The sequence below is a fragment of the Pelodiscus sinensis genome, chromosome 28 (assembly GCF_052426305.1).
Source record: "Pelodiscus sinensis isolate ZL-2025 chromosome 28, ASM5242630v1, whole genome shotgun sequence".
NCBI lineage: Eukaryota > Metazoa > Chordata > Testudines > Trionychidae > Pelodiscus > Pelodiscus sinensis.
The window spans coordinates 18,402,414-18,426,845 of NC_143079.1; the positions used below are offsets into that span (position 1 = coordinate 18,402,414).

Consider the following 24,432-nt stretch of genomic DNA (forward strand, 5'->3'; position numbering starts at 1 on the left):
GGATTGGTCTTGGCCATCTTTGCCACAGGAAATGCCTCTTCTTTGGAACAGCAGCTCCCAGGAGTTCATGGAACTTCTTCTTCTCAGCTTGGGAAAGGGACGACTAAGGGGCGACGGGACAGAGGTTTACATAACGATGACAGGGGTGCAGAAAGCAAAGATTTTTTTTCTCCTACTCAAGATCCTGGGTGAGAGAATGAAACTGGTAAGTAACCAAATTAAAAATAAACCAAAAGGAAGCATTTTTGCACCCGGTGGAACTCCTTGCCAGAGGATGTTGTGAAGGTGAAATCTACAAGAAGGTCCAAAACAGAACTGGATAATTTAATGCAGGGAAGGTCAATCAATGGCATTTAACCAGGATGGACAGGGCAGGTGTCCCTAGCTGGTGTATTTTAGAAGCTAGGAATGGGCGACAGGAGGGATCACTGAACTATTGTCTGTCCTGAGGATTCCCACTGGGCAATGAAATTGGCTGCTGTCGTGAGACAGGATCCTGGGCTAGCTGGACAACTGGCATGGCCCAGTCTGGCTGTTCTGACGTTCTGTTTGGTTTCTGGTTTGTCCCCTCTGGGCAAGGGAGAATGGACCCATGTCCTGAAGGGGACAGAAAGTGGCCTGTGAAAGGCTAGTGTAGGTAAGGAAAGTTGTGTCCCTGATGGTCTAGTGGTTAGGATTCAGCACTTTCACTGCTGTAGGCTGGGTTAGGGAAACCAGTCTAAACTTTCACATGACAACTCCCCTCTCATTCATCTTACCTCATTGTTCCAGCAGCTGTGACCCAAGAGGTTCACTCAGGGCTCGTTTCCCAATGTCACCTACCACAGTATTCACACTGCAAACTGTAGTGCAGAGGAGTTCTGGCTGCCTCGGAGGTGAGTTCTGCTTCAAGGTTTTCCCTTTTCCTTCCTCTTCTCTTCTCCCCTTTTCCTTCTTCTTGCTGGTCTCCTTCTTGGACCCCAGTTTATATAGAGAAACTCAATACTGCTTAGTTCTTCCTTAACCAATTATTTTAGTATAATTTCACTAACCAATCAGAACATACTGTAACAGGATGACCTAACCAATCAGACCCCACCGCCTTAGCTGATTTACACCTAGCAAAATCAATTATCCAGCAGAGAGAAACAGATCCAAACCAGACTATCACACAGACAAACAACACTACTCGAGGGGGTGGCAAAATGGAATCTAGGAGGCCAGACTCCTTCGTGCTCCGCCAGGACCATGCACGGGACGGGCAGCGCCCCAGGATCTGCATGCGCCCGGATCAGTCCCAAACCCCGCCGGCCGATTCTCTTCCCCCTGCTTCCCCCCTGGACATCCCTGCTTACCCCCACCCTCTGTTGGCCTGGCGGTTCTCCCCCACTTCTCCTCCTGATCTATCCCCTCCAGCCCTGCTGCCCACACCAGCCCTGCTTCCTCCCATCAGTTCTCCCCCCCATCTTTCCCAGCCAGCCCCACTGCTCCTCCCTTCCCCGAGCCAACCCTGCTTCCACCAGCAGAAGCAGAGTAATCCAATAAACCCTGCACCACCACATCATGTACTGAAAAGGGGCTCATTTATTTTCAGAAAGCCGACGCCATCTTTGGAATTTTGTATCCATATTCTCATTCCGGATGGTGAATGCACCAGGCTCTCTCCATTCCGACACATGGCAGTGCCTTAAACCTCACTGGAACTGGCAGCAGCAGGGATATTTAAAAGGCTTTTCAATGTTTATTCAGGATCTCTGCGCCCTGATCAGACCCCCTCCCTGCTGGCTGATGCTCCACCCCCCGGGGCCAGGCTGCCACTTCTCTCCTGGCACCACCAGTCCTGCTTTCACAAACCAGGAACCACCACACCCTGCAATATCCCCCATAGTTTAGACCTACTGAACAGCTACAGGCCTTCCAATGGGGTTATAGAAAAACCACATTGTCACATAGGACCTTTCCAGGGCAGCAACAGGAGGATCCATGAGCACAGACAAAGGAAGGTAAATGCAACTGTGAAGGGACTCGAACCCTCAATCTTCTGATCCGAAGTCAGACGCCTTATCCATTAGGCCACACAGTCTTGACTTGCAGACAATTGGATTTCCTGCAATGTGTGGGTAGAGAAAAGTCTCCCTAGTCCAGTGGTCCCCAACATTTTGGGGATTCTGGGTGCCTGGGGGCAGGGCCGCTCATGCACCGCGCCTCCAAGGGCGGGGCCGCTCATGGGCCACGTGCCTGGGGGCGGGGCCAAGCATGCGCCATGCACCCGGGGCCAGCACCAGATTGTGCCACGACCCCGGAGCCAGGGCCGGCACCAGCCTGTGCCGTGACCCCAGGCAGGGGCTTTCCAGGCACCGGGTGCCTGGGGCCGGCACCGGCATGTGCTGTGACCCCGGGCAGGGGCCGCCCATGCTCCTGGGGCTGGCACCTGCCGCATGCCCGGGCCAGCCCAGATTGCTCCGCAGGCCACATAAATGGCCCAGCCGGCACCATGGCGCCTGCGGGCATCGCGTTGGGGACCACGGCCCTAGTCCATCAGGTTTTATTATTTTCCTTGTTTGGCGGTTTAGAAATCACGTCTGAGCTGGTGAATTATTCTTATTGTGTGTAACTAAGAATTGCAGCCCAGGGATTTTTCCTGAGTCTATGTCACTTCATGGCTCTCTACCACCTAGGCTATCTCCATACTGCATCTCTCTTCCACAAAACCTCATGCAAATGTAGCACAGATTAGCATATTGCCATGCTCATTTGCATAATTAATTGGGGTCCGTTTTTGCACAAGAGTCTTTTGCACAAAAAGGAGCTGGGTAGACTGGGGATCTCCCTGCCTCCTGCTTCCCCTGGCTCTAGCCTGGCCCTGGGCCTCTTTCCTGCCAGCCCCACAGGCAGCGGGAATGGGGCAGCTGGAGGGAACCAGGAGAGCAGAGGCAGCCTGAGCGCTGAGAGCCCCAGGTGCCCATCAAAAACATCAGCTGTTTGTCCCATGCTGCAAGGGGCAGCGCTCAGGGCTCTGAACTTTGCAACCTGAGTTCAACTGCCAGTGGGATTTTCCTAGGCTGGTTGTTGCAAAACCCTCCCGGCTTTAAGTTTCTTGTCCTCAGGCTGGTGAGAAGAGATTTTTGTGACTTCTGCCGGGTGTCTAATGCCCACTGGTGCTCGGCCTCTCATCTGGCTGGCTCACAAGAGCTGGAGCCATGAAACCTACCAGCCTGGCTAGAGACGCAGGGGGCTGTGTTTGTGTTTCTCGCTGCTTCCCCTGATGTCCTCAGGTCCGGTCCCAGCAGCTGCCAGACTCTGCCTATTGCCCCCTGGCCTCTGCTAACCCATCCATTGGGTGTGGAGCTATTGCCTTGGGTGTAGGAACAGTTTGGGAGAGCGAGCAGCACAAGTGAGAGGCTGGACCAAGATGCACTCGACCAGTTTGGTTCTTTTGGGTCTGCCCCTTCTGCACCCCTAGAGACAGTGAAACAAAAAAAGACCCAGGAGAAGAACCCAGCTATTTTTCTTTTGCTGTGATGTGAATGGATCTAGCTCAGGGGTCTTTCTGCATGGGAAGCTCCCCTGTGCTCCTGGGTTCTTCTGCGATGCCACTCGCTTGGGGGAGCACAGGCCCTGACACTTGTAGATGAGCCAACATGGACAAACCAGCAGCACTCAGGTACCCTTCCATAGCTCAGCTGGGAGAGTGGTGGACTGTCCTGCGTGCTTGGTAAGTGACCCTTACGCTGCACTGCAAGTGACAAAAAGATTGTGGGTATGAGCTGCCAATCACATTTATAGAATCATAGAATAATAGGACTGGAAGGGACCTCGAGAGGTCATCGAGTCCAGCCCCCCGCCCTCAAGGCAGGATCAAGCTCCGTCTACACCATCCCTGACAGATGTCTATCTAACCTGTTCTTAAATATCTCCAGAGAGGGAGATTCCACCACCTCCCTTGGCAATTTATTCCAATATTTGACCACCCTGACAGTTAGGAATTTTTTCCTAATGTCCAATCTAAACCTCCCCTGCTGCACTTTAAGCCCATTACTCCTTGTCCTGTCCTCAGAAACCAAGAGGAACAAATTTTCTCCTTCCTCCTTGTGACACCCTTTTAGATATTTGAAAACCGCTATCATGTCCCCCCTTAATCTTCTTTTTTCCAAACTAAACAAGCCCAGTTCATGAAGCCTGGCTTCATAGGTCATGTTCTCTAGACCTTTAATCATTCTTGTCGCTCTTCTCTGTACCCTTTCCAATTTCTCCACATCTTTCTTGAAATGTGGTGCCCAGAACTGGACACAGTACTCCAGCTGAGGCCTAACTAGTGCAGAATAGAGCGGCAGAATGACTTCACGAGTTTTGCTTACAACACACCTGTTGATACAACCTAGAATCATATTTGCTTTTTTTGCAACAGCATCACACTGTTGACTCATATTCAACTTGTGGTCCACTATGACCCCTAGATCCCTTTCTGCCATGCTCCTTCCTAGACAGTCGCTTCCCATCTTGTATGTATGGAACTGATTGTTCCTTCCTAAGTGGAGCACTTTGCATTTCTCTTTATTAAACTTCATCCTGTTTACCTCTGACCATTTCTCTAACTTGCTAAGGTCATTTTGAATTATGTCCCTATCCTCCAAAGAAGTTGCAACCCCAAAGAAGTTGCAATTTTCTTGGGCTGCACAGGCCTTGAGACCCCTCCAAGGCTGGAGGGGACTGGCTGCACCTTGGTATTCAGAAAAGTCCTAATAAAATGAGGAATACAGGGCTTCCGAAAGAACACGCCCACTTTTTTGGAAACTGATCTCAAAAAGTTGACCTGTTCCATGGACAGGGCAGAGTTTTTCCCAATACAAAAGTTATCTTGGAAAAGCTCCATACTGCAGACTTAGTGAAAAAGGGCACCATGGCTTAGCTGGCTAAAGCGCCTGCCTTGTAAGCTCAAATCCCAGTGGTACCTTACTTCAGTCTTTGCTCACATTTTCCTATGTGCTTCTGGGACACAGAAGAGGCCTCCCCTGGCCACTCATGGAACTGCTGCTTCAGGAAAAGGCTGATTGGGGAGGGACGTTGAGAAGAAGGAAACCACAAGCCTGGAGTGGGTGCAGAGGCTGCTGTGACTGGCACTGACAAGGCAGGGCTCTTGCTGCAATTGCTGGGACAGGAGAGCCAGCACCACACGCCCTTGTGATTCCCTGGGGGTGTCGGTGCCCAGAGAATCTGCGAGGGATGCAAATGTAGACACTCAAAATTGTAACTGAAGCTGGGATTTAAATATCCTGCACTTCATTTGCATATTCGCAGACTGGTGCTATTTCAAAATACTTTATTTCAAAATACAAAACGCTGTTGAGATTCGCTTATTGCGGGAGAAAACCCTTCGTCAGAACTAACCCTTAAACCTCATTTCATAAGGAGTAAGGGGGATTTAGAATGAAGGGTTTTCTTTCCAAAGAACTGTGTCTAGACAGCGCCTGTTAGTTCAAAATAGGGTATTTTGAAATAGCAGCCAGACGTGATTATGCAAATCCCTGCTTCACTTGCACTTTCACTCCGCTGAATTGTGGGTGGGCAGAAAGCTGGGGGCAGAGCTGGGCTCTAACTCACTAGGGTGCATCCCATAGCTCAGAATAAGCAATGCAATTGGGTAGCTTATTTCAAGTCAATTTTGAAATAGCTTATTTTGTAATTTGGCGCTGGCTACACAGCACTTGTTTCCAAATAAATCACAATTCCAATCCCTCACTCCTCTCAACATGAGGTTTGCAGGGACGTCGGAATAGCGAGCCCGTTATGGTTTGAAATAAGGGTCTTGCTCTTAAGATGTGTCTGTGCGATATGAGCATCACGTCCTAAACCTCCGACCTTGCCGGCCCACGGGTGTCAGTCTCACAAGTGGCTCTTTCAGAAAGAAGCCTTAGGCAGCCGCAGGGACGTTATAGCCATGGCAGAGGTAGCTGGATTCACTCCCATCTTCTCCTGCCTGTGCCCTGGTGCTGAGGGGCCGGCCCCTTTCCTGCTGTCCCAACTCTTATTCCCACAATGCACTTTGTGCAGGGGCCATTGGTCTTTGTGCCAAGGTGCGTGGCTGGCAGCCAGGACTCAGGACCCTTCCCCCAATCCCCCCTCTGACCCGCTGTGACGGCGCGTTGGGGTCCCCCGTCTCCTGCACCCCGAAATGGCACAAACAGACTGCACCAGCCGGTGGAATAGAGGAAGTTTATTGCCTCTCCAGGATACAGCACAGCACAGATGTAATCTGGTCACAGAGCTGGGCTAGGATGCCTCAGGCCCCCTTGAGTTGGGGAGAGACTGGGCCCCTAAACTCCAGCTCCTCTCCCTAGGCTGTCTCCTCCATGCTCCCAGACAGCCAGCCACCAACTCACTAACTTCCAGCCCTGCCCCCAGCCAGGGCAGCATTCCACCTTCCTTTGTTCCTCTCCATGGGGGGTGTCTGGCCACTGGTTCAACAAGTTTGGCATTAGCTTTGCATAATGAGGTTTTCCCTGCTGGGTCTTGCTCCAGACAGCAGGGGTCACCACAGCCCAGCAAGTACCCCCACTACGTCACAGTTCTCCCCCCTCTGAGAGCGAACTGAGCAGGGTCACTCCGCTCGTGACCTAGGGAAGTTCGGGTCCTCTGCGTGGGAACCCGCCCTGGGGACATGGGTGCTCCCCTTGACTCGGGCTGGCCGTGGCGAGGACCCACATGAGCTGGCTTCCCTCTGTCCACTCGCCGCCCCACTCCAGGGCGACTGGCACAGGCCTGTCCTCGGGGGTCACTCCCACCTTTCCACTGGCCTTGATCTCTGGCCAGGGTCTCTCGGGCCGGGGCCATGAGCCCAGCGAGCCTTCTCTGGACAGCCAGGGCGGCTTCCATCCCCGATGCTCCATCCAGGGGGATCTTCCCCTCCCATAACTCTCTCAGCAAGCCCAGAGGGTCCTCTATCTGGGGTCGAGACCCCCAAGCCGCTTTCCTCCTGTCTTGGGCCTTCCCGCCCCTCTGGCAGGAGTCACAGGACCGGCAGTACCGCTGCACGGCTGTAAAGATTCCCGGCCAATAGAAGTGCTGGAGCAGCCTCAGCCGGGTGCTCCGGATCCCCTGGTGGCCCCCAACGGGGACATCGTGGGCCAAATACAGCAGCTTGAGGCGATACTTTCGGGGGACGACCAGCTGCCGCTGGACCCCCCCATGTCCTCACCTTCCTGGGGGGAAGCCATTCCTGGAACAGGAGTCCACGCTCCCACAGGAATCTCTCCTGGCCACCTCTCCCCCGGGGCTGAGCTGCACGGAGGCCAGCCTGGTCCCTCAGCCTCTGCAAGGAGGGGTCTGCCTGCACCTCAGCCTGGAATTCAGCTGCTGAGGCAGGGATCGGGACGTGTTCCCCACCTTTGCCTAGGTCCGGAGTCCCAGCCTGGCTGGACCCCGTGTCCACTGGGATGAGACCCTGAGGACGATGCCCGGAGTCCTTCCCTGGACCCAGGTTGTCAGCCCCCCGCTGGCTCTGGCTCCGGGTGGTGACTAGAGCCCTCTGGGATTCATGGGGCCACTCCTCTAGGTCATTCCCCATCAGCACCTCGGTGGGCAAGTGCGGGTGCACCCCCACTTCCTTGAGGCCTTCCTTCGCCCCCCATTTCAGATGCACCCTGGCTACAGGCACCTTAAACGGGGACCCGTGTATGCCCTTCAGGGTCAGCTGCGCGTGGGGTAGTATCCGCTCTGGGGCCACTATGTCGGATCGGGCCAGAGTCACCTCCGCCCCCGTGTCCCAGAAGCCCGTCACCTTCCTACCATCCACCTCCAGGGGTATGAGGCACTCGCTCCGCAGGGGCCGTCCTGCCCCCACCCGGTACACGGAGAAATCCGCCTCCCGAGGGTCAGACCTCCCAGGGGAGGTGCACTGAGCATCCTTCCCCTCTCTCTGAGCTGAGGTTTGCCTGCCAGCCCCTGCCTCTGGGGCAGCCTGCCCTTCCTCCCGCCCCAGCCAGTTAACCCTGGAAAGCCCCCGGTCCTGGGACCTGGTGCACTGAGCCCTCTTGTGGCCTTTTTGCCCACAGCGCTGGCAAGTTAGGCTTTGGGCTGTCCCTGTCCAGGGCCTGGCTGGTTCTCTGGGGTATCGATGACTGGTCCTGGTCCCTGAGGCTCGCCTCGGAGGTGTCTCTCTCCGTTGCTCAGCCAAGATCCGGTCTCTGCGCGGTTCCCTCTCTCTCCGGGACTCCGGTTCACACCCGGACCGGCTCTCCGTGAACTCATCCGCCAGCCTCCCGGCCTCCTGGGGGTTCTCTGGTCTCCGGTCCTTGAGCCACAGCCTCAGTTTGGGTGTGCACGCTTCATAGAACTGCTCCATCATGACCAGCTTGAGCAGCTCCTCTGCGGTCTGGGCTCCGACTCCAGACACCCACTTGCGGCAGTATTGCGCCAGGCGGGAGGCCAGGTCCACATAGGTCTCCCATGGCCCTTTCTGTACCCCCCGGAACTTCTTCCTGTACATCTCGGGGGTCAGCCCGAACTTGTGCAGCAGGGCCTCCTTGACTCGGTTGTAATCCCCTGGCTGTAGGTCCTCCAGCTGACTGAGCACTCCGGCCGCCTCCTGGTTCAGTGCAGGGATGAGCTCCTGCAGCCAGTCAGCTGGGGGAACCCGTTGCAGTCCACAGGCCCTCTCAAAGGAGCTGAGGAACCCGTCTATGTCGCCCATGTCCTTCAATTGGGCCACCACGAGCCTCTCCAAGCGTCTGGCAGTCCTGGGACCTTGGGGCCCATCCGCACTTGGCGCAGCCGGGGCCCCGCAGGTTCTCCGCTCTGCCATGGCCAGCTCATGCTGCCGCTGCCTCTCTCGATCTTGGCGCTCCTTCTCTCGGTCCTGGCGCTCCCTCTCTCGGTCCTCTACTTCCAATTCCTTGATCCGCAGCTGGATCTCCAGCCGCCGCAGCTCCGCTGGGCTGGCCCCTGCCCTAGATGGGCTATGACTTGCAGGCCTCCCGGGAGACGCTGTCTCCTCTCTCCGGTGGGTCCCAGCGCTCCTCCCCCTCTCTGAGCCTGACACACTCTCAGGGGAGGTCTGGCTGCTTCCCCTGGGGACAAGGTCCTGGCCCCGTGGCTGGTCATTATCTTCCAGCTGGGCAATCAGCTGGGCCTTGGTTGCTTTACGCATAGGCAAGCCCCTCTCTCTGCACAGCCCCACCAGCTCTGCCTTCAGGAGTCGGGCGTAGGCCATCTGCCCGCTGGGCCCCTTGGTGCAGACTCACCAGTCTAGTGCTGCAGCGCCCCACGATTCGCAGGAACCGCTTCGCTCTGTCTCCAGCACGCCTGGCTCCAGGGCTCTTGCTTCTACTGCGCCTTGTCGCTCGCCGCTGGAAGCTCCATCCACGGGGTGCAGTGCATCCCACTTCTGACACCAGTGTGACGGCGCGTTGGGGTCCCCCGTCTCCTGCACCCCGAAATGGCACAAACAGACTGCACCAGCCGGTGGAATAGAGGAAGTTTATTGCCTCTCCAGGATACAGCACAGCACAGATGTAATCTGGTCACAGAGCTGGGCTAGGATGCCTCAGGCCCCCTTGAGTTGGGGGGAGACTGGGCCCCTAAACTCCAGCTCCTCTCCCTAGGCTGTCTCCTCCATGCTCCCAGACAGCCAGCCACCAACTCACTAACTTCCAGCCCTGCCCCCCAGCCAGGGCAGCCTTCCACCTTCCTTTGTTCCTCTCCATGGGGGGTGTCTGGCCACTGGTTCAACAAGTTTGGCATTAGCTTTGCATAATGAGGTTTTCCCTGCTGGGTCTTGCTCCAGACAGCAGGGGTCACCACAGCCCAGCAAGTACCCCCACTACGTCACACCCGCTCACACTGTCTGGCTGCCTCCAGCACAGGCTGAGCTCAGGGGTCAGTTGGGTGACCTGCCCTGCACCTGTGATGGCATCAGGCCCTTCCCGCCGGCCTGCTCCGTCTGGAGATGGAGCTCCAGTGGCCTCAGACACCCAGCAAGAGGAACAAAACTCTCTCCGTTGAACCTCAGGGCATGGAAGCTGAAGCACCTGACTCTTGTAACAACCAGCTGAGTCTTAGTAGGTCCCACTGTGAGATTTGAGCTCAGATGGCAGGATTCAGAGTCCGGAGCGCTGTTCCTTACACCATAGGACCTGTGCTGTGAAAGTGCAGTGGGCACCTCTGACTCTCAGCTCTCAGGCTGGCCTCTGCTCTCCTGGCTTCCCTCCAGCTGCTTCATCTCCCAGGACTCCCTGTAAGAAATGTGTCACTTTCACCCCTGGGAGCAGCTCAGCCAGGCAAAGGGGCTGCCTGGGGCAGGACATTAGCCCTGGAGGGCAGGGGTGGGTGTGGCAGTGACATCACAAGGGCCTTTTGCAGCCCCTCAGCTTATTGGCTAATGGAAGTTGAGCGGTGATGACCTCACAGAGAGTCCATGACAATGGCCAGGTGGGACAGGCTTTGATGCAGGGAGTCTCCTTGAGAGTTGCCCTTGAGGCCTTTTCGGAGCCTTCTCCTTTCCCACGACTAACTGACCTAGATGACAGCTGTTGCTGTGGAGAAGGGAAGAGCCTCCAAGAAGGCCTCTGTAAATGCAGCAGGGGAATTAGTTCAAGTGGTAAAGCGCTTGCTTAGCCTGCGAGAGGCGGTGGGATCGATGCCCACATTCTCTAACTGCAGCTCAGCTCTTATCCCTTATTTTCACTGTCCAGGGCTCAATGGCCCCCTCCCTCTTCCTACCTGCTCTCCCAAAAGAGACAGACCTGGCTCCCCTTTCTTTGCCACCAGCAATTGCCATGCTGCAAAGCAGAGAGTGGAGATATCAGGCTCTGTGGTGCAATGGAAAGCATGTTGGACTTTTAAGCTGCAACAAAATACAGGACTATGTAGCACTTTAAAGACTAACAAGATGGTTTATTAGATGATGAGCTTTCATGGGCCAGACCCACTTCCTCAGATCAAATAGTGGAAGAAAATTATCACAACCATATATATCAACGGATACAATTAAAAAAACCGATTACATATGAAAAAGACAAATCACATTTCAGAACAGAATGGGGATGCGGGGGGGAAGGTAAATGTCTGTGAGCTAATGATATTAGAGGTGATAATTAGGGAAGCTATCTTTGTAATGGGTAAGATAACTAGAGTCTTTGTTAGGACCCCGCCGTAAAGTGTCGAATTAGCATGAATAACAGTTCAGAGGATTCCCTTTAAAGTGCAGTTTTAAAAGGCTTTTGAAGCAGGATGCAGGTAATTAAGTCATTGAGATAATGTCCTTTCTGGTTGAAATGGCAAGAAACTGTTTTTTTTTCTGTATTTTGTTTCAGCTACCCTAGACTAACATGGCTACTTTTCTATCACTATTTTAAGCTGCAGTGATTCATGTGAGCCCAGCTAGACATTCAAAGTTTGTGGGTTCAAGTCCCACGAGTGTCACTTTAGCTGCTTTCTCATTTCCAGGGCGCAGCTTTTACAGAACAGGCAATCCTTAGGGTGAAACTGGGGGGTGGGCTTGAGTCCAGACAGTTCCCAGCAGACCCCAGTGAGAATGGAGGGAAGGGCTGGTTCTTGCGGATGGGGCTGGGAGTTGTTCTGAAAGGCTTCAGGTGCCATTAGATCGTTTTATCCCTCCCTGTCTCCTACCAGTGCTGAGCAACACTCAGGCTATGTCTGCCCTACACTGCTCTTCTGGGAAAAGCTACGCACATTTCAAAACCCAGTTTGTGCAGCTTTTTCTCCTGCTTTTTGGCGGGGGACGGGGGGAAGAGGCTTTTCTGACATTTGGCCTGTTACACTGGGCAAGTCACACAAGTGAGGCAGCAGGCAGAGCCAGCCCAATGCACCAGCCTCCCAGGGCAGGGGAGGCCAAGGCACAAGCAGCTGCCCAACCTAATTTATCTGGCTTCCCCAGGTTGGCACCCAGGGGCATTATCAGCTGACATTCCCCCCCCCGTCACATGAGCCTTGGGCTCATCAACAGGCTGGTCAGCAGCAGCTGCAGTTACCTGGGCAGCGCAATAAGAGAAGACCCTGTGTTTCTGCCTGGCTTTGAACCAGGGACCTTTTGCATGTTAGGCAAACGTGATAACCACTACACCACAGAAACACATTTCAAGGGATGGAACTTGTCTGACTGTTCTGTTCCTGGCTCTTTCTAACACCCTGCTCTGCAGGGGAGGGGGATGCTCCTTGTGAACACTCCACCTCTTGTTCTCAGGGAAGGGCCTAATTTCCTCACCAGCCCCTTGAGATTTGTAGCTCAAAGCTGGAGCTGCTGTGGAAGGAGGTGAAGCTACAGAAGCTAACGGGGGACAATCAGCAGGCGGAGGGTTATTTTTTCTCCTCCCTGGGCTGATGTGGCTAGAACTGAGGAGAAGAAAATCCTCTTCCCTCCTCCTCAGAAGATGGAAATTGCAGTTGGTTCTCTCTTTGATTCTACTAAAGCTGGACCCCAGGACTAGACTTTTTCTTTCTAAAACCCTGGTGAAAACTGAGATCCAATTGCTCACAGGCTGAGAATGAGAGTTAAAGAAGGGCACTGCCCAGCATGGGGCTTGAACCCATGACCCTGAGATTAAGAGTCTCATGCTCTACCAACTGAGCTAGCCAGGTTGCATGTGAAAAGTTTCCTAATATCCCATCTCAGGGTAACAGGAGCCAAGTGTTCTCCACTGCCTGACTCAAGGCTCTTTCTTGCCCCTAATGTGGGGTTCTGGTCTGTGGAGAGGTTTGAACTCTAACCCCACTCCCGACACACCCACTTCTTTCCCCACAAGGAACATTTCCATCTCTCCAGGGACAGGAGAAGGGCTCTGGCCTGTTCTCTGCAAAATGCTCAGCCTGTTTCATTTTCTGCAGGAACAAGTGGGATCCATGCGCCCTGTTCCCCAGTGAGAGATATGTGTCCTCTTCCCCCCTTTCCACAGACACAGCAGGCCAGGGGGCTATGAGCCTCCAGAGGCCCCTTCCTACTTGGCCTCCCACAAAGCTGGGGTGAAAAGCTGCTAGACCCCAGCCCTTCTGGGGCAGGCCATGGCAGAGGTAGCAGGATTCACTCCCATCTTCTCCTGCCTGTGCCCTGGTACTGAGGGGCCGGCCCCTTTCCTGCTGCCCCAACTCTTATTCCCACAATGCATTTTGTGCAGGGGCCCTTGGTCCTTCTGCCAAGGTGCGTGGCTGGGAGCCAGGACTCAGGACCCTTCCTAAAATATAGAAATCCCCAGTCAGCCCCAGGGGCCAGGTGAGTGACTTGCCTTGCATATGTGACAGCATCAGACCCCTCCCACCCGTCTGCTCAGTGTGCAGACAAAGCCCAAGGGTAGCACCTGGGTTGTGTGTTACACAAAAGCCTCTTGTTCCCTGCCCAGTTCCCAACATTGGCTGCTGATGCTAACTTCTATGGGGGTGTAGCTCAGTGATAGAGTCTTTGACTGCAGATCAACTGGTCCTTGTCTCAACTCCAAGTGCCCCCTTGGAAAAAATTCCTTCTAGTGTAAACATTTTCCTTTCCAGTTCCATCACACTCTGGCTTTACATTGCTTGAGGTTCCTGACATTAATAAGATCCCTTAATGCAGAGCTACTCAACATTGGGATCCCTGGCAGCCATAATCAAAGGCATTTAACCAGGATGGACAGGGCAGGTGTCCCTAGCTGGTGTATTCCAGGAGCTGGGAATGGGTGACGGGAGGGATCATTTAATAACTGTCTGTGTGAGGATTCCCTCGGGACAATGAAATTGGCTGCTGTTGTGAGACAGGATCCTGGGCTAGTTGGACAACTGGCATGGCCCAGTCTGGCTGCTTTGATGTTCTGTTTGGTTTCTGTTCTTGTCCCCTCTGGGCAAGGGAGAAGGGACCCCTCATCCTGTGAAAGGCTAGTGCAGGTGAGCAAAGAAGCATGTGTCCTGTGTCCTATATTGTATTATTGTAGTAATAAACCTTTAGATGGTAGATGCTAAAGGATTGGCTCAGCGTGATTTGTGGGTAAGATCCAGAGGGTAAATTGACCAGGGATCTGGCTTAAAGGTGAGTTCAAGGGGAAACCTCACAAAGGAGATTGCAGGCAGCCAGGACATGGGGGTCTCTGAGGTTTCTCTGTGAGGTCACTGCCTCCCAGCCAATGAGCTGAGGTGCTGTAAAAGTTCCTTGTGATGTCACTGCTGCCTGGCAGGCTCATGTCCTGCCCCTGGCCAGCCCCATAGCATGTGTGAGCTGCTCTCCCTGCCCCCCTCACTCAGGGCTGGTTCTGGGGCTCAAGCAGGGAACATCAGAGGCTGCTCAGGGGGCCACATTGCTAGGCCAGGGGCCCTCCTGTGGGGCTGTGAGTGTTGCTGTCCCTGCTGTACAGACACGGCCATAGAGCCTCAGGAGGCTGCAGCGATAGGAGACACTTCCCTGGTTTCGGGAGGGAGACGAGATGTCAAGGTCCATGACTTGGAGCCAGCTACAGATACCCATGGAAAGCTGATTTTCAGAGGGGTGAGATCAGCCCTTCCTGTATATGTGGCTTCTTCAAAGGGGCTTCATTAGGAGCTAAAAGTTGAAGGGACATTTAGAAGGGTGAATTTGTTTCCCTGGCAGAGTTTTCTGTGTTCCCCGGTGGCCTAATGGACAAGTCACTGGCCTCTGAAACCAGTGATTGTGGGTTTAAGTCCCACCTGGGGTGACAGTTTCTCTCATTGGCAAAGAGTTTACTATGTTCTCTGAAACAGTTAGCAAGGATGCTGCACAGTTGCTGTCTTCCTCTCTACAGAAGTTGTTCAGACCCCTCACTAGCCAATGCTTGGCTACGTCTACACTGGCCCCTCTTCCGGAAGGGGCATGTAAATTTCACGAGTCGTTGTAGGGAAATCCGCGGGGGATTTAAATATCCCCTGCGGCATTTAAATAAAAATGTCCGCCGCTTTTTTCTGGCTTTTAAAAAAGCCGGAAAAGAGTGTCTAGACTGGCCCCGATCCTCCGGAAAAAGTGCCCTTTTCCGGAGGCTCTTATTCTTACTTCAAAGTAAGAATAAGAGCCTCCGGAAAAGGGCGCTTTTTCTGGAGGATCGGGGCCAGTCTAGACGCTCTTTTCCGGCTTTTTTAAAAGCCGGAAAAAAGCGGCGGACATTTTTATTTAAATGCCGCGGGGGATATTTAAATCCCCCGCGGATTTCCCTACGACGACTCGTGAAATTTACATGCCCCTTCCGGAAGAGGGGCCAGTGTAGACGTAGCCCTTGTGTTTAGCTGCACCTCTGAGTGCTAAAAGTCCAGGTATTCAAAGTCAGAATGAAGGGGTGGATCTTGCTCTAGAAGGCCCAGGAGTGACAGCCAGAGCGAAGAGGCTGTAGCAGAGCAGGGTCTGTCTGGAGACAAAGATGAGGATGAGAAGGCCCATGAGAGGCAGAGACTCCAGAGGTGGGGGTGGCTGTGGGCAAGGGCTAGTTATTTGGTCTGCAAAGGACAGAAAATCCCCAGGCCCTGAGCATGGTGCGGGTGAGGCCCATGGGGCAGTTTGCCTGGTGGGGTTTGGGGGGTGGAGAAGCTGGGAAGCTCTGTGAGTGGATAAGGTCCCTGGCTGAGCTGTGCCCGCTGCTGTGTGTGTGACTTAAACTGTCCCTTGTCCCCTTTTGTGTGTCTGTTGCACTTCCAGCATCTTTCCACAGGCACGTTCATCCGGCAAAGACCCCCCAGGGATCTTGTATCTTCCTTTGTGCAGCTCAGCCGCAGACACTGCCAGAGCTGAAAGGAAATTGCTGCACTTTGGGAGTCAAAGGTGTTGTCTGGGACCACAGAGCAGTTTCACCCAGCAGCCTGAGCTGGGCAGCGTGGGGCAGCTAGCTAAAACACTTCCTTTGTAAACAGAAGAGTCTGGGTTCAACTCCCAGTGGTACCTTGTTGCATCCTTTGCTCACATTTTCCTATTCCTTCTGGGACACAGAAGAGGCCTCCCCTGGCCACCCATGGAACTGCTGGGCTGATCCAGTGGCCGAAAGGGGCTGTGGCTGCTGCTGACAGGGAAGAAGCTGGGAGGCAAGGTGCTGGCAGCAAGAGATTCTCGCTGCTTCTTTGCCCTGGGTCTCAGTGCGCCATGCCGGCCACCAGCCACCTTGACCAAACCTCAAACCAGCTGGACTAGCCAGCCCACATCACAGTGAGTCGCTAGTGGCCCTGTCAGAGAAGAGCCATTGGCAGCTGCAGAGACGTCCCTGCAGCTGCCAGAAATGCCTTTCTGAAAGGGCTATTTGTGAGCTGTGTTTTGGTTGGCTGGCTAGCTCAGTTGGTTAGTGCATGGAGCTCATAATGTCAAGGTCATGGGCTCAAGCCCTGTGGTGGCCACAGATATGTTTGCTGTGGTGACTGTTCTACCCCAGCCCCCTCCTTTAGCTGCCTGCTGTGGACAGGGAAGAAGAAACAGGCAAAAGACTCCCGTGTGTTCTGGGAGCCAGGTTTGCCCTTTGAATTCTGTGGGGCAGGTGCCGTCAAGCCTGGGCACTGGGATTAGTTACCAGTTTTCCTGGCCCTAGGGTGCTGCCGACTTCCTAGCTGTGATGGCCGAGTGGTTAAGGCGTTGGACTAGAAATCCAATAGGGTTTCCCTGTGCAGGTTCAAATCCTGCTCACAGCGAGGTCTGTGTTTTGGCCACACCCCTAACCAGGGCAACAAGCTGCACAACCCCTGAGCCACTCTCCCCATCCCCAGTCAATCCCTTTCTGCACCTTCCGAGAGAGACACGGGGCCTGGTGCCTCGTTATGGGTCCCTGGGCTCAGGGAAACTCTCAGCTCCTGCAGCCTCTGCTCCTTGCCCAGCACCCCATGGCTCAGCCCTACCCTTGGGGGCTGCCCTGCTCCAGTGTGTGATAGGAGTTGAGTGAGAGGATGGAGCATCTGGGCCTCCCCCAAAGGTCCATCCATGAAGGGCAGAAATGCTGGGGATATGATGTGGGTCACTCCTCCCGAGGTGCACAGCCCCCCCCCACCCTGTGTTGGGAGCAAAGGGTCTAGAGAAGTATGGGGGGGGGGGGTCTTGTTCCCTGCTCTTGCTCTGCCTTGGACAAAGAATTAGTAACAGAATATTTGTCCAAGTTTATGTACAGAAAAAAACTGAAAAAAACTGACAAGCATGTTTCTGTGGGGTAGTGGGATATGGTTACAGTGTTTGCTTAATGTGCAAAAGGCTCCTGCTTCAAAGCCAATCAGAAACTGGGGGTTCTGCTCTTGTTTGTGTCTCCCCAGATAAACACAGCTCCTGCTGCTTGGGATAAGCCCAATTCCCAGGCTGAGTAAAGCAAGGAACAGCAGGAGCCCTGTCCTAGAAAGAGAGGGGCCAGTGTGTGGCCCAGACAGACAGACCAAGGCTGGGAGGACAGAGCTGCCTGACATCTCTAGGGCTCCTCAGGCTCAGGGGGGCACATTGGTGCTAACAACATGTGGTACCCTCTTCCAGCCAGGCCAACAGGGAGTGTTTCTTAGGATACCTCCTGATTTCCTGCAAGTGTAGCCCTCATACCTTCCCCCTGGCAGGATAGATACCCAGGCTGTAGCTCAACTTTCCTCCTACAAAGTAGCTTGTGATGACAGCTCTAAGCAAACCCATTAACAATTGAAGTTATTAGCACCTGCCAAAGCTTGGGATTAAACCATGGACCTTTAGATGTTCAGTCTAATGCTCTTCTATCTGAACTACTTTGGCTGTGGTAAGAGGCCTGTCTGGCTTGTAATTCTCTGTCCAGGATGTTTGGCAGCCGGGCTGCATGTCATCATGCCCTGCCCAGGAAGGCCAGACAGCGCCCCTCCCCCACAGCCCAGAGCCAAGGGTCCCTCTATGCCAGGCCTGGGCAATACAGGCCAGGGGGCTGGATCCAGCCCATGAAGCCACCCAACATGGCAGCAAGAAGCCTCAGGCAGATTCCCTGCTCACCCTGCCCCCACGCACAGCTGAGAGAAGGGGCTGCTGGGCCCTTTGTGTCTCTCAGCTGTAGAGGAAAAGGCTTCATGCCTGGTCCCTGCTCCAGGCTTGTTTGTGGCCAATGGGAGCTGCCTGCTTGAAGCCCTGGCCAGTCCCCACAAGCTCTTATTCACCCAGGCCTGTGACCTGTACCCCCTGCGCAGGGAAGGGGCTGCCTGAGAAATGTGCTTGAATGCTAGGAGCGTCTCCCAGCCCCTCAGGCCACTGGCACTGCCTATGATGGAAGAGGGCAAAGACTTGGCAGATTTCATGAGTACAGATGAGGCTGGCTTCCCTGACTGGGAATAGAGCCCAAACCAGGGCACAGCAGTGAAAGTGCTGAATCCTAGCCACTAGACCACTAGGGACACATGAACATGGCTCTCTCCTTAACTACCCTTGCCTTTCACAGGCCACTTTCTGTCCCCTTCAGGATGCAGGTCCATTTTCCATTGTCCAGAGGGGACAAGAACAGAAACCAAACAGAACATCAGAACAGCCAGACTGGGCCATGCCAGTTGCCCAACTAGCCCAGGATCCTGTCTCACAACAGCAGCCAATTTCATTGCCCAGTGGGAATCCTCAGGACAGACAATTGTTAAGTGATCCCTCCCGTTGCCCATTCTTAGCTTCTAGAATACACCAGCTCAGGACTCCTGCCCTGTCCATCCTGGTTAAATGCCATTGATTGACCTTTCCTGCGTGAGCAGGGGGCTTTGGCTTCCTTGCCCATGGGATGCTGTTGCAGGAAGGGCTGCTCAGCAGTGCTGGGGTTCACCTGTGGAGGAAGGGAAGAGTATTTGGGTGCAGACTGGTTAACCTAGTGAGGAGGCTTTAAACTAGGTTTGATGGGGGCAGGTGACCAAAGCCCAGAGGTAAGTGAACAACATGGACACCTGGGAGATGGGCCAGAAATGGGAGAGAGCAGGGGCTGTAACTGCAGAGATAAAGGAGGGACAAGGGACCACTGGGAAGCAAAATCTAATCTGTGTCTTAGATGCTGGTACAGACACACAGGACTATGGGTAATGAGCAGGAAGAAGTTGGTATCACAGGGACGTGGTGGGATAATACACTTTATTGGTATATTGGCACAGAAGGGTAGAGCTTGCTCAGGAAGGATTGGCAGGAAAAAGGGAGGAGGAGTTTACTTATCTATGAAACATGCAAACACTTGGCCTGAGGCGGAGATGGACACAGGAGACTTGTCAGGAGTCTCTGGGTGAGGTTAAAGGGGTAAAACCCCAGGGGATGTCACACTAGGCATCTATTACAGACACCTCCCCAGGCAGAAGAGGTGCCTGAGGCTTTTTAAACAATTAACAAAATCATCCAAAGTGCAGCTGGTTTCACACACACTCAGCCTCACCCACAGCTGGGAGGCAGTTTGCAGGGAGCTGAAAAGAAACAGAAGAGGGGAAACTGGAGCCTGGCAGAACCAAGTCTTGGGATTCTTCTGTGTCCAGATGTGCTAAGCAGCTGGCAGCCAAGCTCACAAGTGCTGGTCTGTTCCCACACTCCCCAGGCAAGTGAATTCAGTGTCACCCACAGCTGGGACGCAGTTTGCAGTGAATTGAAAAGAAACTGGCTGGTAGAACCAAGGCTCAGGATACTTCTGTGTCCAGATGTGCAAACAGCTGGCAGCCAAGTGCTGGTTTGTTCCTGCCCTCCCCAGGCAAGTGAATCCCCTCCTCTGGGTGTTACAGGCAGGACTTTGCCTGTCTGGCTTTTAGCCAGGGAACTTTTCTATGCCCGGCAAATGTGACACCCACTGCACTGCAGAAACCAGTCCCCTGCCTTTTGCAAAGAGGCCCCTAGAAGCACTTAGCCCCCTTGTTGTCTCTGCCTGTAAAACAAGGAAAAAGCAAATATCTATCACTGGAGAATGTGGGTGTTGATCCCACTGCCTCTCGCATGCAAAGCGAGCGCTCTACCACGTGAGCTAATTCCCCCACCTCTCACAGAAAAGGGATGCAATCCAGACACAGCCATTGTGTAGACACGGCCTTGGGGTGTCACTAAACTAGCCCCAAGACACATTCCTTGCTTGGACCAGTCACAGTCCTACCTGAGACGTGTGTGACTCAAAAGCCTCCTGTTCCCTGCCCAGTTCCCAACACTGGCTGCAGACCCAGTGATATTTGGTGCCTTGGCTGCTGTCCCTGCTGGCAGGGAGCTGTCCCGCACCTGCAGTTCATCCGCCTCCCGGAGAGGCAGCAGCTCTGTGAGGGGGAGAAGCCGGGGCATTTCCCTGCATGTATAAAAACCATCATTGCCGGCCCAGGCTGGGCCAGTGCGCTGGCATCCCTCATGTCTGGAGCATCCGCCAGGGAAAAACTGAAACTGTATCCTGCCAGGCGGGACTCTGACCCGCTATAGGGCTTGGGGTCCCTCCAACCCTCCCTAGTAGGAAATACCAGACCAGGGGTCCCTCCACCCCTCCCCAGAGGGAGCTATGGGGCCAGGGGACCTTCCACCCCTCAGCAGGAGCCAATGGGTGCCAGGAGGGCTCACACACAAACAGGTGCACACACCCTCAATATTGGTGCCCAAGGCAAAACTCACTCTGTTCCTGGAACAGTGAGTAAGACAGCAACTGTGCAGCATCCTTGCTAACTGTTTCAGAGAGCAAAGGAGAGTAAACACTTTGTCAGTGAGAGAAACTGTCAACCCAGATGGGACTTGAACCCACAATCCCTGGCTTAGGAGGCCAGTGCCTTGTCCATTAGTCCACTGGGGCACACAGAAAACTCTGCCAGGGAAAGAAATTCACCCTTCTAAATGTCCCTTCTTCAACTTTTAGCTCCTAATGAAGCCCCTTTGAAGAAGCCAAGGTATGTCTACACTACCCGGCTAGTTCGAACTAGCGGGGTAATGTAGGCATATCGCAATTGCAAATGAAGCCCGGGATTTGAATTTCCCGGGCTTCATTTGCATAAGCGGGGCGCCGCCATTTTTAAATCCCCGCTCGTTCGAACCCCGTTCCTAGTTCGAACTACCGTTGCTCCTCGTGGGTATCTGTAGCTGGCTCTGAATCATGGGCCTTGACATCTCGTCTCCCTCCCGAAACCAGGGAAGTGTCTCCCACTACTGCAGCCTCCTGAGGCTCTATGGCCGTGTCTGTACAGCAGGGACAGCAACACTCACAGCCCCACAGGAGGGCCCCTGGCCTAGCAATGTGGCCCCCTGAGCAGCCTCTGATGTTCCCTGCTTGAGCCCCAGAACCAGCCCTGAGTGAGGGGGGCAGGGAGAGCAGCTCACACATGCCAAGGGGCTGGCCAGGGGCAGGACATGAGCCTGCAAGGCAGCAGTAACATCACAAGAAACTTTTACAGCACCTCAGCTCATTGGCTGGGAAGCAGTGACCTCACAGAGCAACCTCAGAGACACCCATGTCCTGGCTGCCTGCAATCTCCTTTGTGAGGTTTCCCCTTGAACTAACCTTTAAGCCAGATCCCTGGTCAATTTACCCTCTGGATCTTACCCACAAATCATGCTGAGCCAATCCTTTAGCATCTACCATCTAAAGGTTTATTACTACAATAATACAATATAGGACACAGGACACATGCTTCTTTGCTCACCTGCACTAGCCTTTCACAGGATGAGGGGTCCCTTCTCCCTTGCCCAGAGGGGACAAGAACAGAAACCAAACAGAACATCAAAGCAGCCAGACGGGGCCATGCCAGTTGTCCAACTAGCCCAGGATCCTGTCTCACAACAGCAGCCAATTTCATTGTCCCGAGGGAATCCTCAGGACAGACGGTTATTAAATGATCCCTCCCATCACCCATTCCCAGCTTCTGGAATACACCAGCTAGGTCCTGTCCATCCTGGTTAAATGCCTTTGATTATGGCTGCCAGGGATCCCAAAGTTGAGTAGCTCTGCATTAAGGATTCTTATTAATCTCAAGCAATGTAAAGCCAGAGTGTGATGGAACTGGAAAGGAAAATGTTTACACTAGAAGGAATTTTTTCCAAGGGGGCACTTGGAGTTGAGATGAGGACCAGTTGATCTGCAGTCAAAGACTCTACCACTGAGCTACACCCCCATGGAAGTTAGCATCAGCAGCCAATGTTGGGAACTGGGCAGGGAACAAGAGGCTTTTGTGTAACACACAACCGAGATGCTACCCTTGGGCTTTGTCTGCACACTGAGCATACGGGTGGGAGGGGTCTGATGCTGTCACATATGCAGGGCAAGTCACTCACCTGGCCCCCAGAGGGGGGGGATTTCTATATTTTAGGAAGGGTCCTGAGTCCTGGCTCCCAGCCATGCACCTTGGCAGAAGGACCAATGGCCCCTGCACAAAATGCATTGTGGGAATAAGAGTTGGGGCAGCAGGAAAGGGGCCGGCCCCTCAGCACCAGGGCGCAGTCAGGAGAAGACGGGAGTGAATCCTGCTACCTCTGCCATGGCTTAGCCCGGGAGGGCTGGGGTCTAGCAGCTTTTCACCCCAGCTTTGTGGGAGGCCAAGTGGGAAGGGGCCTCTGGAGGCTCATAGCCCCCTGGCCTGCTGTGTCTGTGGAAAGGGGGGAAGAGGACACATACCTCTCACTGGGGAACAGGGCGCATGGATCCCACTCGTTCCTGCAGAAAATGAAACAGGCTGAGCATTTTGCAGAGAATGGGCCAGAGCCCTTCTCCTGTCCCTAGAGAGATGGAAATGGGGCTGTTCCTTGTGGGGAAAGAAGTGGGTGTGTCGGGAGTGGGGTTAGAGTTCAAACCTCTCCACAGACCAGAACCCCACATTAGGGGCAAGAAAGAACCTTGAGTCAGGCAGTGGAGAACACTTGGCTCCTGTTACCCTGAGATGGGATATTAGGAAACTTTTCACATGCAACCTGGCTAGCTCAGTTGGTAGAGCATGAGACTCTTAATCTCAGGGTCATGGGTTCAAGCCCCATGCTGGGCGGTGCCCTTCCTTAACTCTCATTCTCAGCCTGTGAGCAATTGGCTCTCAGTTTTCACCAGGGTTTTAAAAAGAAAAATCTAGTCCTGGGGTCCAGCTTTAGTAGAATCAAAGAGAGAACCAACTGCAATTTCCATCTTCTGAGGAGGAGGGAAGAGGATTTTCTTCTCCTCAGTTCTAGCCACATCAGCCCAGGGGGGAGAAAAAATAACCCACCGCCCGCTGATTGTCCCGTCAGCTTCTGTAGCTTCACCTCCTTCCACAGCAGCTCCAGCTTTGAGCTACAAATCTCAAGGGGCTGGTGAGGAAATTAGGCCCTTCCCTGAGAACAAGAGGTGGAGTGTTCACAAGGAGCATCCCCCTCCCCTGCAGAGCTGGGTGTTAGAAAGAGCCAGGAACAGAACAGTCAGACAAGTTCCATCCTTGGAAATGTGTTTCTGTGGTGTAGTGGTTATCACGTTTGCCTAACATGCAAAAGGTCCCTGGTTCAAAGCCAGGCAGAAACACAGGGTCTTCTCTTATTGCGGTGCCCAGGTAACTGCAGCTGCTGCTGACCAGCCTGTTGATGAGCCCAACACTCATGTGACAGTGGGGGGTAACCTCAGCTGATAATGTCCCTGGGTGCCAACCTGGGGAAGCCAGATAAATTAGGCCAGGCAGCTGCTTGTGCCTTGGCCTCCCCGCCCTGGCAGGCTGGTGCATTGGGCTGGCTCTGCCTGCTGCCTCCCTTGTGTGACTTGCCCAGTGTAACAGGCCAAATGTCGGAAAAGCCTCTTCCAAAAAAAAAAAAGAGCAGAAGAAAAAGCTGCACAAACTGGGTTTTGAAATTTGCGTAGCTTTTCCCAGAAGAGCAGTGTAGGGCAGACACAGCCTGAGTGTTGCTCAGCACTGGTAGGAGACAGGGAGGGATAAAACGATCTAATGGCACCTGAAGCCTTTCAGAACAACTCCCAGCCCCAAGCGCAAGAACCAGCCCTTCCCTCTCTCCTCACTGGGGTCTGCTGGGAACTGTCTGGACTCAAGCCCACCCCCCAGTTTCACCCTAAGGATTGCCTGTTCTGTAAAAGCTGCGCCCTGGAAATGAGAAAGCAGCTAAAGTGACACTTGTGGGACTTGAACCCACAAACTTTGAATGTCTAGCTGGGCTCACGTGAATCACTGCAGCTTAAAATAGTGATAGAAAAGTAGCCATGTTAGTCTAGGGTAGCTGAAACAAAATACAGAAAAAACCCAGTTTCTTGCCATTTTAACTCAGAAAGGACATTATCTCAATGACTTAATTACCTGCATCCTGCTTCAAAAGCCTTTTAAAACTGCACTTTAAAGGGAATCCTCTGAACTGTTATTCATGCTAAAATTCGACACTTTACGGCGGGGTCCTAACAAAGACTCTAGTTATCTTACCCATTACAAAGATAGCTTCCCTAATTATCACCTCTAATATCATTAGCTCACAGACATTTACCTTCCCCCCCCGCATCCCAGTTCTGTTCTGAAATTTGATTTGTCCTTTTCATATGTGTTCGGTTTTTTTAATTGTATCCTTTGATATATATGGTTGTGACAATTTTCTTCCACTATTTGATCTGAGGAAGTGGGTCTGGCTCACGAAAGCTCATCACCTAATAA

At 53.5% G+C, this 24,432-nt stretch overlaps 1 protein-coding gene and 7 non-coding genes across 11 annotated transcripts in view; 4 read left to right on the forward strand and 4 right to left on the reverse strand.

The window, feature by feature from the left end:
* The window catches only part of LOC142824070 (zinc finger protein RFP-like), a 246,383-nt gene that overhangs the window by 36,422 nt on the left and 185,529 nt on the right, over positions 1-24,432 (forward strand). The gene's annotated exons all lie outside the window — the stretch shown is intronic.
* Positions 1,990-2,062, reverse strand: TRNAR-UCG (transfer RNA arginine (anticodon UCG)). The gene has a single exon. It is a non-coding gene; the product is annotated as a tRNA-Arg (tRNA).
* On the reverse strand, positions 11,995-12,067 carry TRNAV-AAC (transfer RNA valine (anticodon AAC)). Its single transcript has one exon. It is a non-coding gene; the product is annotated as a tRNA-Val (tRNA).
* Positions 12,501-12,573, reverse strand: TRNAK-CUU (transfer RNA lysine (anticodon CUU)). The gene has a single exon. It is a non-coding gene; the product is annotated as a tRNA-Lys (tRNA).
* On the forward strand, positions 16,488-16,569 carry TRNAS-AGA (transfer RNA serine (anticodon AGA)). Its single transcript has one exon. It is a non-coding gene; the product is annotated as a tRNA-Ser (tRNA).
* TRNAA-UGC (transfer RNA alanine (anticodon UGC)) lies at positions 19,770-19,842 on the reverse strand. Its single transcript has one exon. It is a non-coding gene; the product is annotated as a tRNA-Ala (tRNA).
* On the forward strand, positions 22,734-22,806 carry TRNAK-CUU (transfer RNA lysine (anticodon CUU)). The gene has a single exon. It is a non-coding gene; the product is annotated as a tRNA-Lys (tRNA).
* On the forward strand, positions 23,237-23,309 carry TRNAV-AAC (transfer RNA valine (anticodon AAC)). Its single transcript has one exon. It is a non-coding gene; the product is annotated as a tRNA-Val (tRNA).